The sequence below is a fragment of the Marmota monax genome, unplaced genomic scaffold (assembly GCF_021218885.2).
Source record: "Marmota monax isolate L192 unplaced genomic scaffold, Marmota_monax_Labrador192_F-V1.1 WCK01_AAM20220418_F8-fsc00991, whole genome shotgun sequence".
NCBI lineage: Eukaryota > Metazoa > Chordata > Mammalia > Rodentia > Sciuridae > Marmota > Marmota monax.
In genome coordinates this window covers 98,452-110,608 of record NW_026695159.1, presented here as the reverse complement: position 1 = coordinate 110,608, position 12,157 = coordinate 98,452, and the positions used below count along the sequence as shown (strand labels likewise).

At 48.9% G+C, this 12,157-nt stretch overlaps 1 long non-coding RNA gene across 1 annotated transcript; it reads left to right on the top strand.

The window, feature by feature from the left end:
• The first annotated feature begins 380 nt into the window (after positions 1-380).
• Positions 381-6,163, top strand: LOC131423567 (uncharacterized). Its single transcript, XR_009225292.1, has 2 exons — positions 381-684; positions 5,642-6,163. It is a non-coding gene; the product is annotated as an uncharacterized LOC131423567 (long non-coding RNA).
• Positions 6,164-12,157: the final 5,994 nt, after the last annotated feature.

Sequence of the window (12,157 nt, the reverse complement as noted above, 5' to 3'; positions counted from 1 at the left end):
ACTTTTCCCAAAGCGTAATAGAGGTGCAGTCCCACTGCTGAAAGTTGAACTGAGTTGGTTTTCTTCTAAGATGACAGGGAGCATCTCGTCAGGCCGGCTGCCACTGGCTTTCCTGGGACTTTAGAAGGAGGGAGGTGGCTAGTGTATCACCCGTGTTGACAGATTCAGTCTCAACCACTCCAGCCAAGAGCAAGGCTGGCAGGAAGAGAGAGGGGCCCCACCGCCTTCTAGTGCAGGCCTTCAGGAAATGAACATTTCAGAGCAGAATTGCGCTGCGGCCAGAGGTCATCAAGGGAGTTGGGAGAGGACAAGGGCCTCAGGACTTTAAGGCTCCAGAGGCATATAGCCACTCTCATCCTGTTCCTCAGTCATCCCTCAGTGTGTCCAGGCGGCTAAGCACCCATCTGAGGGGCTGGAATTGGGACAAAGCAGCAGGCCAGGCCAGGAGAGGGCGGCCTGTTAGGGGAAAAGGGCAGGGGAGGGGCTCAGCCCTCGCACTGCCTCTCCCCAGGGCCTCTGCTCTCCAGGGGCCCCTGGAGCTGGGGACATCCTGTAAATAGAAAGCAAAGCAAGGAGAAGGAGTGCCTGCGAGTGCTGTGCATGTGCGTACCTATACATCCATATCTCATCAAAAACATGCACACCCTGGGGACTCGGTGCAGGAAGCTGGCCAGGGTGTGGAAGGTGAGTGTGCCAGGGGTGGGGTACCCGGCACACTGCATGGAGAGGTGCTCCTGACTGCTGCAGCGCTCCCTGAGGACCTGCGTCCCCTTGGCCTAGACAATGAACTCCTGGCAGAGGCTCCCTGCCAGGTTGGCCTGTGTGCAGCAGGCAGGAAGTGCACAGCTGAGCAGGGAGCAAGGTCTGGGCTGGGGGGCCAGGGGCGCTGGGGCAGAGGGGGCGCCGGGTGGCCTGGGACCATACTGCCGTGCCTGAAGCAGGCTCCCTCTGCTCTCCACATCCCTGGGCAACAAGGAGGGGGCTGGAGAAAGCCAGTGAGGCCTGGGGCCAGCAAGGGCGGCCTGGAAGCTGCCAGCCTCCTGGGCGCCCGTCCTCGCCGCCTCTTCCTTCCTTTCGCTACCACCAATTCGCAATCCCCGCCAAGTCGGCCGGCACCCCTTGATTGGCCACGGGGGCCTGGGGCCCACAAGGAGGGAGCGACCAGGGCTCCTTGTAGGCGACCCCAGGCCCGGGTCCCCGGCTAGAGGTGGCTCCAGGCCCGGAGAGGGTCCAGGCCAGTAGGGTGTCCATGGCGTGCCCCCTCCACCACCTCCGCCTCCCGCTCCTGGCTTCCTCTTCCCCCTCTTCTTCCTCCTCCTCATCCTCTCCCCTCGCTCCCGCGGGTCCACAGCTGCCCACCCGCTCGCCAGTCCTTCCTCCCTCTCTCCTTCCCTCCCGCCTCCTCGGGGCCTCCCACACTCACCTTTCCCTGAGCGCGGCTTCCCCTGCTTCTGCCTGGGCTTGTCCCGGACTCCTGGAGCTCCGTCGCCCTCCGCGGCCGGGGCCCCCAGCCGCCCTTCCCCGCTCTGGGTAGCCCTCCTCCCCCTTCTCCGCCTGCCTCTTGGAAACTTTTTTTGCAGCCGGGTTGGTGGCTGCGGACCGCCGGTCAGGGGCGGCCTCTCTGGGGGGAGGTGGGGGGGCAGCCCAGGCCGCTGGGGGGGAGGGGGAGGCCCGGGGCGCGCCGGGGCCCTGCCTGTTGGAATGCAGAAGCCATGGGCTCCCGGTCCCAGCGGCGGTCCCTGCGGCGAGTGGCCGAGTCCAGTTATGCAAAAAAAAAAAAAAAAGCCCCCCCCTCGTAGCCCCTCCTCCCTACCCCCAGCCGGTCCCCGGCCCCTAGGGCCCCTCCTCTCTCCCCCACCCCCCACCACCCTCACCCTCCTCCTCCTTCTCCTTCTCCTCCCCCTCTGCCCCTTGCCGGATTTTTGTGCAAAGTTTGCAGGCTTCCTGCAACGCAGGAGCTCACAATGAACCCCTCTGAGGAGTGGGAACGGAACTGGAGTCCAGAGGGTCTCAGGAGGGGAGGAGACCGGGAGGTGGTCGGGAGCTCGGGAGCTCAGTACCCGCAGGGGAAAAAAAAATGCTTCAAATATCCCCTGCTGCGCACACACACAAAATAAATAAATATTAATGGCTCAAAAAAATGCCCAAACGCCAGGTTTGGAGATTATGATGGATGGCGAGGGGGTACCTCAACTCAGCTTACTTGGGGGTGGGGGCTCAAAACTGCTGTAGTGGCTGGAAGCCCCGGCTTGGAGCCCCTGGCTCAGCCCCCTTCTCTGGCTCAGTCTGGCGCCGGCCCCCCAGAGGAGGAAGTGGCGCTCGGGGGGCGCTCAGGCGGCAGCGGGCAGGCGCACCCATGCACCAGGCATCGCTCAGCCCAGGCGCCGGGGGCCGCGGCTGCCTGCCCTTGGGCTGCGGTGCTCTGCGAGAGGTGTGCAGCCTAACCCCAGGCGGTGCCAAGTCGCCGGCCTGCTAGCTGCCTCCGTGGGCCAGGGGCTCGGAGAGGGGGGAGGCGGCGGCCGCGGTGGCAGAGGAGGAGGAAGAGCAGGCGGCAGCGGTGGAGGCAGCAGCGGCTCCGCCCCTGCTCCTCTGCTCTCCAGCCACAGCCAATGCCGTCCTGCCCGCCAGCCTCCCTGCGCTCCTGTCTTCTTTGTGGTCGCTGGCTCTCCTCCTCCCAATCCGGCTGCTGGGGCTGCACTGCAGAGACACATAATAAAGCCAGGCTTGGCTGGAAATGTAGCCAGGTCCCAGCAGGAGGATGGGAGGAGCTGAGTCCCGGTAGGGGAGCTCTGATCCCGTGGGGCGCCCCCCACTGCTCCAGCTCGGATCAGACGGTGAGAGGGCCAACAGCGCTGGAAATACAGCTCTGGCTGCCCGCAAAACCCAGACCACGGAGGCAGGCACCGCACTGGCTCGAAGGGCCTGGGCTCTGGCTGCACGGGGGCGGGAGGAGGGAACAGAAGGCCCACGCGGGCTGTCAGGCTCACCCAGATGCATTAGCATTACAAACTGCAAATATTGAAAGAATAGGGGAGCAAACAGGTTAGCTATTCTAGCATTGCTTCTTGTGCGCTACGCACTAGAATTATCCTCAGACCTAGCTGTTCCCTCTCAATTGACTTTTGACTATGGGTTGGTGTTCCAAGACCACTCTTACCCCACATCCAACAAACGCTTACACCACTGGGCTAGCCTATACCCTCATTTGTAGGGTTCTTGAACCTGGTGCGCACTTCCAGGCTGTGACTCTAACACCTTATCTCAGGAAAACTGCAGTAGCACCCCTTCCCTCCGAGGTTGGCAAAAATAAACCAGTTGCTACTTTCCACAAAGTTTTGCCAGGGGGCGCCTCAAGTCCCTGTAGTTCTTGAACTAGTTGAGGCTCAGATCTCCTAGCAGGTCCTGGGGTCCTGGAAGGGCACATGCTTAAGGAAAGTCTTCCCTGGGCGGCTCCCCTAAGCCTTTACTTTGAAGCGTCCACCACCCCCGCCAGCTGCAGGCTTCCAGGTCCCGAGTAGGGGAGAGGCCCCCACATCTCCCCCTCCCAGGCAAGTGGCGCCACCTTGGGCCTGCGTGCCTTGAGCCTGGAGAGCTGAGCGGGTGCACGGAGCAGAGCTGGAGGTTATCAATCTCGGGGATGGATATGTTGCCACTTGGAGAGGGGAGGGCTGTGTCCCCTCAGAGTCGAGTTACCCAGGGCAACCTTTCACGGAAAAACCCGCTGCCTCTGAGAGCAGCGCTGGACCAGCCCAGAAGCAGCGCTGCCCCAAGCAGGGTGCCGGCACCCCGTGGTTCCGCCTGCCCGCGGCCCCCTCAGCTAGCTTCTGCAGTCCCAAAGGGCCCTGCTCGCCAACCCCGTGCTGGTCTGATTGCTGAGGTAGATGCCACCCCGCACCCCTGCTGCTAGGGAGAGCAGGACTGCGGATGCGGAGAAAGGCCTTAGGCAGGGGGCCCTGCGCATGCGCCCAAGGCCATCTCCGAGGTACAGTGGGGTGACAGGAGAAATGCAATGCCCAGGCAAACACACCAACAGCAGAGACCGAGCATGAGGATACCCGGACAGGCCTTAGCCTGTCATCTACTAAGTAAGACCTAGACCCCGAGGTCCTCCCCTTCTCTGGAATAGGGTTGCCACTCTCAGCCACCGCCCTCCCCAGGTCGTGAGTCCGAGAATGTCCAACATTTCCAAGGATCCACCTCCTGCAGCCAGGGATGGCCAGGGTTAGACTGAAGAGTGCCAAGGGCCCAGGCGAGGGCAGAGTTTGCTAGGCGACTGGGAAAGAGCCAGGAAGGAGGGGCCGAACCAGCCTCCCCCCCACCCCCACTGGCGCCTGGGATCGAGGCCCATGGAGAGAGGGCCAGCCCTTGCTCTCCGGGCAGGGAGGGGGTGTGTGGAAACTGCTTGCAGATCATACCCATCCAGGAGAGAGGTGGCAAACAAAAGGAGCGAGGTGGGGATGGGTTGCGTTGGATGAAAGGAGGGGGTCATCTGGCGGGAAGGGGCGCCAGTGCCTCTGCCCTTTCTCTGACCTAAGGGAACTGCGGGAGGCTCAGAGGCCAGAGGTGGAGGTAACAGAATGGACTGGGCGGGGCGCGGGGGAAATTGGGAGGGTGGGGGGGTGGCAGGGATGACCAAACACCTTTTGTAACTAATCCTCAAGGATGAGGGTCCTGGAGCAGCACACATTTTTTCTTTTTTTTGGATGAGTTGCCCGCACTGCTCTGAAGCATGTTTGCGACTAGACCCTCACCCCGCCCCCACCCCAGACCTCGCTATTGTGCCCCTGTCAGCTACAGTCAGGGTGCACCAGGGTGCTGAGGGAGCTCGACCTCCTCCTGCCTCGTTTCTCCTGTTTCCTCTAAAGCTTGTTTCATTTTAAACTCCTTCCAGAAAAATGTTGTTATAAGGAAAATCTCAGAGCTGCAAAAAACCAGTACTATCCCTCTTACTACCCTAGCCCTGTTGAGCTCGGATTCATACCTGAAGGGTCTCAAGGGACATTTGTTGAAGCCTGGGCCTTACTTCTCACCAATCTGGTGACTCTGTACCAGAAAGTCATTTTCAGGTGATGTATTTTACAGCATCTGCCTACCTCCAGCAGGGAATCCAGGGTTTAGGGCCCCTCCCTTGTCAAAAAGTTCCCTTTGGCCCAAGATGCATGCCTGTTATTCCAGCAACTGAGGAGGCAAGAAGATCTCAAGTTTGAGGCCAGCCTGTGCAATCTATCAAGGCCCTATCTCAAAAATTAAAAAAAAAAATGAAAAAGACTATATATGTAGCTTGGTGGTAGAGTGCTCCTGGGTTCAATCCACAATGCTAATAATAATAATAATAATAATAATAATAATAATAATAATAATAGAAACAATAACTTTTTTGGTACTGGAGATTGAACCCAGGGGCACTCTACCACTGAGCCATATCTCCAGCCCTATTTTATATTTTCTTTAGAGACAGGGTCTCACTGAGTTGCTTAGTGCCTTGCTTTTGCTGAAGCTGGCTTTGAACTTGTGATCCTCTTGCCTCAGCCTCCTGAGCTGCTAAGATTACAGGTCTGCTAGGATTACAAGTCTGGGCCACCGCACATGGCAATTATAACACTTAAAAGGCATTTTCTGACCTCAATTTCATCTGCTTTAGGTGGATCAAGATTTAGAGGAGGCAAATTCTGCCCTGCTCAGAGAAGTGGTTGGGAAACCCAGAGTAAACTGTAAGAAACCAACATCATAAATGCAAGAAAGATTACAAGTTGATGATTTTGAAAACAAAGAAGACTTGCTCACATAAATAGGCATTTTCCCTCAGTCGTCATGTGGATGGAGGAGGGGAAGCCAAAGAGCTGCCATTCTCCCAAATGATGCATCTTGAGAATGTGTCTCTGAACATGGAGCAAGTGAGGCTGCTGCTCTGAATTTCCAAGACGAGGCAAGTGTATCATCCAGAGCGATCTGGTGAATGCAAGAGTCCAGTCAGCAACAAAAACAAACCTGTAAAACTGTAGAGCCCGGCGCAGGGGCACACATCTGTAATCCCAGTGGCTCAGGAGGCGGAGGCAAGAGGATTGCAAGTTCAAAGTCAGCCTCAGCAAAAGCAAGGTGCTAAGCTACTCAGTGAGACCCTGACTCTAAATAAAATACAAAATAAAGCTGGAGATGTGACACAGTGGTTGAGTGCCCCTGAGTTCAATCCCTGGTATCCACCCCCCACCCCCAACAAAATCCTATGTTAGAGTTCCTTTTGAGGCCTCTAAATTAGATCCTGAAGAGTTCCCAGAGTCTTTTACAAGAATCTTTGAAAGCCAGGCACAGTGGCACATGCCTGTAATCCCAGTTATCAGGGTAGCTGAGACAAAAGGGGCATAAATTCAAGACCAGCCTGGGCAACTTAGGGACATACTGTCTCAAAATAAAACACAAAGGCTAGGAATGGAGCTCAGTGAAAGAGCATCTTTGGATTCAAGTCCCAATTACCGGTTTAAAAAAAAAAAAGATGCTTTGCAGTAAGTGATCCAGTGACCACCTTCTCCCCTAAATATTTCTACTTGTATGTGCACACACACACATGCACACTTACCCTAAATGACACCTGTCACTTCTATATATGCAATCTAAATTTTGCAACTTTTGCTTGCTGGTTAATTACTTGAAAGTCTCACTCTCTGTGGGGAGAACTTGCATCAGCCCCTGAGAATCAGTCATTATGGGGAGGAAGATTTATAACTTCCTTGGTTCACTTGTTTATTCAACATTTATTTATTGATTGTGTGCCTACTGTGTGCCAAGACTGAGGGTACAACAATGCAGAAGGATTACAACTCTTCCCTGCTGGGGCTTGTTTGCTAGGGTGATGAAAAAGCCTTTTTTTTTTTGAGGATTTTGTTGGGGGGATGGATACCAGGAGTTAAACTCAGGGGCTCTCCACCACTGAGCCACATCCCCAGCCCTGTTTTGTATTTCATTTAGAGACAAGGTCCCACTGAGTCACTTAGTGCCTCACTTTTGCTGAGGCTGGATTTGAACTTGCAATCCTCCTGCCTCAGCCTCCCTAGCCGCTGGGATTACAGGTATGTGCCATCGCACCCAACTAAGACTAACTATTTTTTAAAAATACACATTTTTTAGTTGTAGTTGAGCACAATACATTTATTTTATTTATTTATTTTTATGTGGTTCTGAGGATCAAACCCAGGGCTTCACACATGTTAGTCAGGCATTCTATCACTACAATGCCAACCCCTAAAGGGGGGGGGGTTGTGGCTTAGCGGTATTAAAAGTTAGCCCTAAGGCTAACTTTCAATAGGAGATTATGAGAATAATGGTTTAAACAGTTTTGAACAAATCCTGAGAAGAAAAAATTACAAATGAAGCCAGAAAAATAAGGGTCAAAAGTGGTTTGGCTAACATGCTGAGGGAAGAGAAGGAAGGAGTCAAGGAAAAGGATAGAATGTACAGTATGTGCAAAGGGCCTGAGGTGAGAGGAAGCTGGTTGTTTGCAGTGAAAAGTTGTCACAGCTCCCGCAAAGAACTAAAGGAGGCATTATAACCAATCCCATCCCCTTTCCAATCCATCTTCCTCATTGCCTCACTGGAGAACCTCAAGCAAAGGGCTATCTGTGTTTATAGTTTCTCATCTGCAAAATGAGAGTATTGATAGCACAGATCTCATGAGATTGTCCTCAGAATTTTATGTCAGTAAGCACTGCCTGTCTGGCCTAGAAAGAGGCCACGAGACAGCTGTTACCAGGCCTCACTTCCATCTCTTCCTTTCCCATCTCTCACCTTCACCACTGCCACAGTCTGGCTGGGCACAAATCACGAGCCACTGAAGCAGGAACAAACTTTATTTTTGAACTGCAGGAAAACACTTCACACAGCTCCCGGGGAATCCTCCCGAACGCCAGGCGGCTTGTCCAGGAACCCCCAGCCAGAAATATCTCTCCCGGAAATCCCTCCTCCTGCACTTCCCCAACCAATGGGAACTCTCGGGGAATCCCCGGAAATCCCCACGAGAACTCCAAAATAGTGCGAGAACTCAAAAGTTGCGGCAGAGGCGGATAGTAATGCCTCGCCTGTCAATCAATACTGTTGGCAAAATGCCAGGGGCCATACAGACTCGGCCGTGGCTCTCAGCATCTCCCCCTTTTTGTTTAATTAAACAACAAGCAATGTGGCTTAGGGACCGTGCCTGTTAGGCAGTCCAATTCAACATATGGTCCTTACCCGTCATCAGATGAACTGACCTCTAGGCGTCAGCCTCCTGTCTTAGGTTGGTACCACTGCAATTGGATCATACCCGTCACTGACTACCGGTCCAGCATACAGCCATACTTGTGGATAGGCCTTTGCACCAGTGGGGGGGTGAGGTTCTTTGCCTCACCTCTGTTGGCCCCCAAATTTGGCCTTGGTGCCAGTGGGGGGGTGAGGTTCTTTGCCTCACCTCTGTTGGCCCCCAAATTTTAGACCATCACTAGTAGAAGGGAGGAGGATGCAAAATGCCATGACACTAAGCCAATTGAGGGCTCCTTTGAAAAATTGTACCACCGGTGACACCATCAGCAAAAATACTCCAGCGCTACCACAATTCGCTGCACCAACAGATAGTTCACAATGCATACAAGTGATACATAGTCCAGGCAAGTTCTGCAAGCAGTTCAAAGCAGAGGAATCTGTCAATATGTCCATTTCCTCCCAAAGTAAATCGACTCCTTGATTGAGCATTACTTGTTGAGTTATTATTCATTGATGCATCAGTTTATACAGTTTGTTGTGATAACTATCGAAGAAGCTGTAGTTTGGTTTTATGTTTGTCTTCACCAGCACTGGGATGAAGATAGGAATTCTGGCAATGATGCTAAGAAAAAAATTATGTAACATTCCAACAGGCACTAAGAAAACAACTTTTTGAACAATTTACATTATCCTGAACAGAATTATTAAATATAATGAGAAGGAAAGGTGAAAGTAAACAAACAGATCTGTTAACCTCCTTATTTGTTCACATATTAAAACAATTTTCAACAGCTGTTTACCCAATCTAAATTAAACCATTAAAATCACGTGAATAAAAAAATTCGGATCCATTTATTCATGAGCGCTCCTCATATATGATATATGGACATACGCACATACAGACATACAACACAAAACAGAAGTGTGCACACATAACATACAACACATAAGACAATAGTAAAGGCCTTGTAGCTTTACCTAGGTGAAATCTCCATTGCAATGCTTAAAAACTCCACAGTCAAAAAATAAAACTGATCAGAAAAACATTAACCTAGGTCTGTATGAGCTCAAAAATAAAATAGAACTTTATGATGTGGGAAAAGGCAAATAATAAAATAAATATTGAAAAAAGCATCCTGGTTAATCACTGTCGCAGATGTAAGAATAGCCAAACTGGAGTTCTGGATATCAGCTGTTATGAATTTGAGTCAAATCATCTTCCTTTTGGTCTGTAGAAATTGTTTTAGTTAATCTCTCTGGAATCCAAATTGGCTGCTGTTCTCCCTGTGGAAAAACACAAACAGAACCCCGACTCCAGACAATCACTGGGTCAGGACCTTTCCATTGTCCTGTTAGAATATCCTTCCAAAGTACCTTAGGCTTATGTACATTTTTTGGACACATATACCTTTCCGCAGCACTAAGCCCTGATGAATCCAAATTTAAAAAGTTTAGAGTAAAAAGGGTTATTTTAAGTTTATCTTTGGGTGATATATACCCCTTTCCAATTCCCTCTTTTTGCTTTAGTAAGTACATTTTAATAGTTTGATGAGCTCTTTCAACTATGCCTTGTCCCTGAGGATTGTATGGGATTCCTGTTATATGAGTAATGCCAAATGATGAGCAAAATTGTTTAAAAGAGGTAGAAGTATAACCAGGACCATTATCTGTTTTTAACTGTTTTGGAACACCCACAGTGGCAAAATTTTGTAAGCAATGAGCTATGACATCTTTAGTTTTTTCTCCAGAATGAAGGGAGCCCATCAAAAATCCAGAAGAAGTATCAACTGTAACATGCAAATATTTTAATTTTCCAAATTCTGGCAAGTGTGTGACATCCATCTGCCAAATATGGTTAGGTATCAGTCCTTTAGGATTGACTCCAAGATTAACTTGTGGTAAAAAGGTCACACAATTTTGACATTGTTTTATTATTTGTCTAGCTTGTTCCTTAGTTATTTTAAAATGCTTTTGTAAAGTATTAGCATTGACATGGAACCTTTTATGAAAATGTGTAGCTTCTTCTAGTGTAGAGAAAATATGTATGTCATGTGTAGTTTTATCTGCTAAATCGTTGCCCAAACTAAGGGCTCCAGGCAATCCTGTATGTGCTCTGATATGTCCTATAAAGAATGGATCTTTTCTGTCCCAGATTAGACTTTGTATAGCAGAAAACAAAGAGAAAACAGTAGAGGAAGGGGAAATCCTGCCAGCATCTTCAAGGGATACTATAGCATTAACTATATACTGACTATCAGAAAATAAATTAAATACAGAATCTTTAAACATCACAAAAGCTTGTAAAACTGCATTAAGCTCTACCTTTTGAGCTGATTGTTTGGGTACTAAAAATGTAAAAGTTTGATCAGGGGTAACTACTGCTGCTGTACCATTATTTGACCCATCAGTGAATACATTTGGAGCATTCATGATAGGGGTTTTTCTTGTCATTTTTGGAAAAACTACAGGATGCGAAGACCAAAAAGACAACAAAGGATTAGATGGTAAGTGGTTATCAAATGAAACATTAGATTTACACATGATTATTGCCCAAGTATTTAACTCATTAGCTAACTCATCAATTTGATCCATAGTATATGGAGTAATAATTTTACTGGGAGAAATTCCAAACACTCCCTTTGCTGCTTTTATTCCTTTGAGTATTAATTGTCCTACAGCTTCAGGATACCTAGTAAGAATAGTGTTAGGAGAATAAAATAAATGTATCCACAATAATGGACCTTCTTGCCAAAATACTCCTGTAGGAATATTTTTTGTTGGTAGTACAATAAATAATAAAGGCAAACTTATATCAATTCTATCCAAATGCATATTTTCCATATATGTTTCAATAATTTTTAATGCCTTTCTTGCTTCAGGCGTTAACATACGGGGTGAATTTGGATCTGATGGACCTTTTAGGATATCAAATAAAGGTCCCAACTCTCCTGTTGGTATGCCTAGATAAGGCCTTATCCAATTTATGTCTCCTAATAACTTTTGAAAGTCGTTAAGTGATTTGAGTTGATCTACTCATATTTGAATTTTTGGTGGACGGACCATGGTTGAGGATAATAGAACTCCTAAATAATTAATTGGAAAATTTAATTGTACTTTATCTATTGCTATCTCTAGATTATAATTTTTTAATAAATTTGTAAGTGTGGCATAACATTCTAGCAATGTGTTTTTATCTTTGTGTGCTAACAATACATCATCCATATAGTGAAATATTTGTAGTTTAGGATTTTGATTTCTAAGTGGCTGGATTGCTTTGTTAACATAAATTTGACACATAGTTGGGCTGTTAGCCATCCCTTGAAGGAGTACTTTCCATTCATATCTCTGATCAGGACCTTCATGATTCAGTGCAGGGATAGTAAATGCAAAATGTGGACTATCCTCAGGATGAATTGGAATTGAAAAAAAAACAATCTTTAATATCTACAGCTAAAACGTACCAGGTTTTCGGCAAAGCAGACAATTAGGAATCCCCGATTGAGCAGGTCCCATAATAACCATCTCATTCATTATTAATGGCTCTTAAATCTTGCAATAATCTCCATTTACCAGATTTCTTTTTAATGACAAAAATGGGAGTATTGTAAGGAGATACAGAAGGTCGTATATGTCCCTCCGCTAATTGTTGTTTGACCAGGTCATGGGCTGCTTGTATCTTTTCTTTAGTCAGGGGCCACTGAGGAACCCATACTGGTCTATCTGATTTCCAAGTAATTTTTATTGCCTCAGTGACCCCTTCTGTAAACCCAGTCCATGTCTATTTATTCCTTGATCTATTTGAATTGGTGCTGCTATGCCTTGTTCTCCTAATCTTTTTTCTTTCCTGAAACCTTGTCTAGCCCTAATAGTGGGCACATTTGGATTGATGTTATTTGTTAATGTCAAACCTAATTGATCTAGGACATCT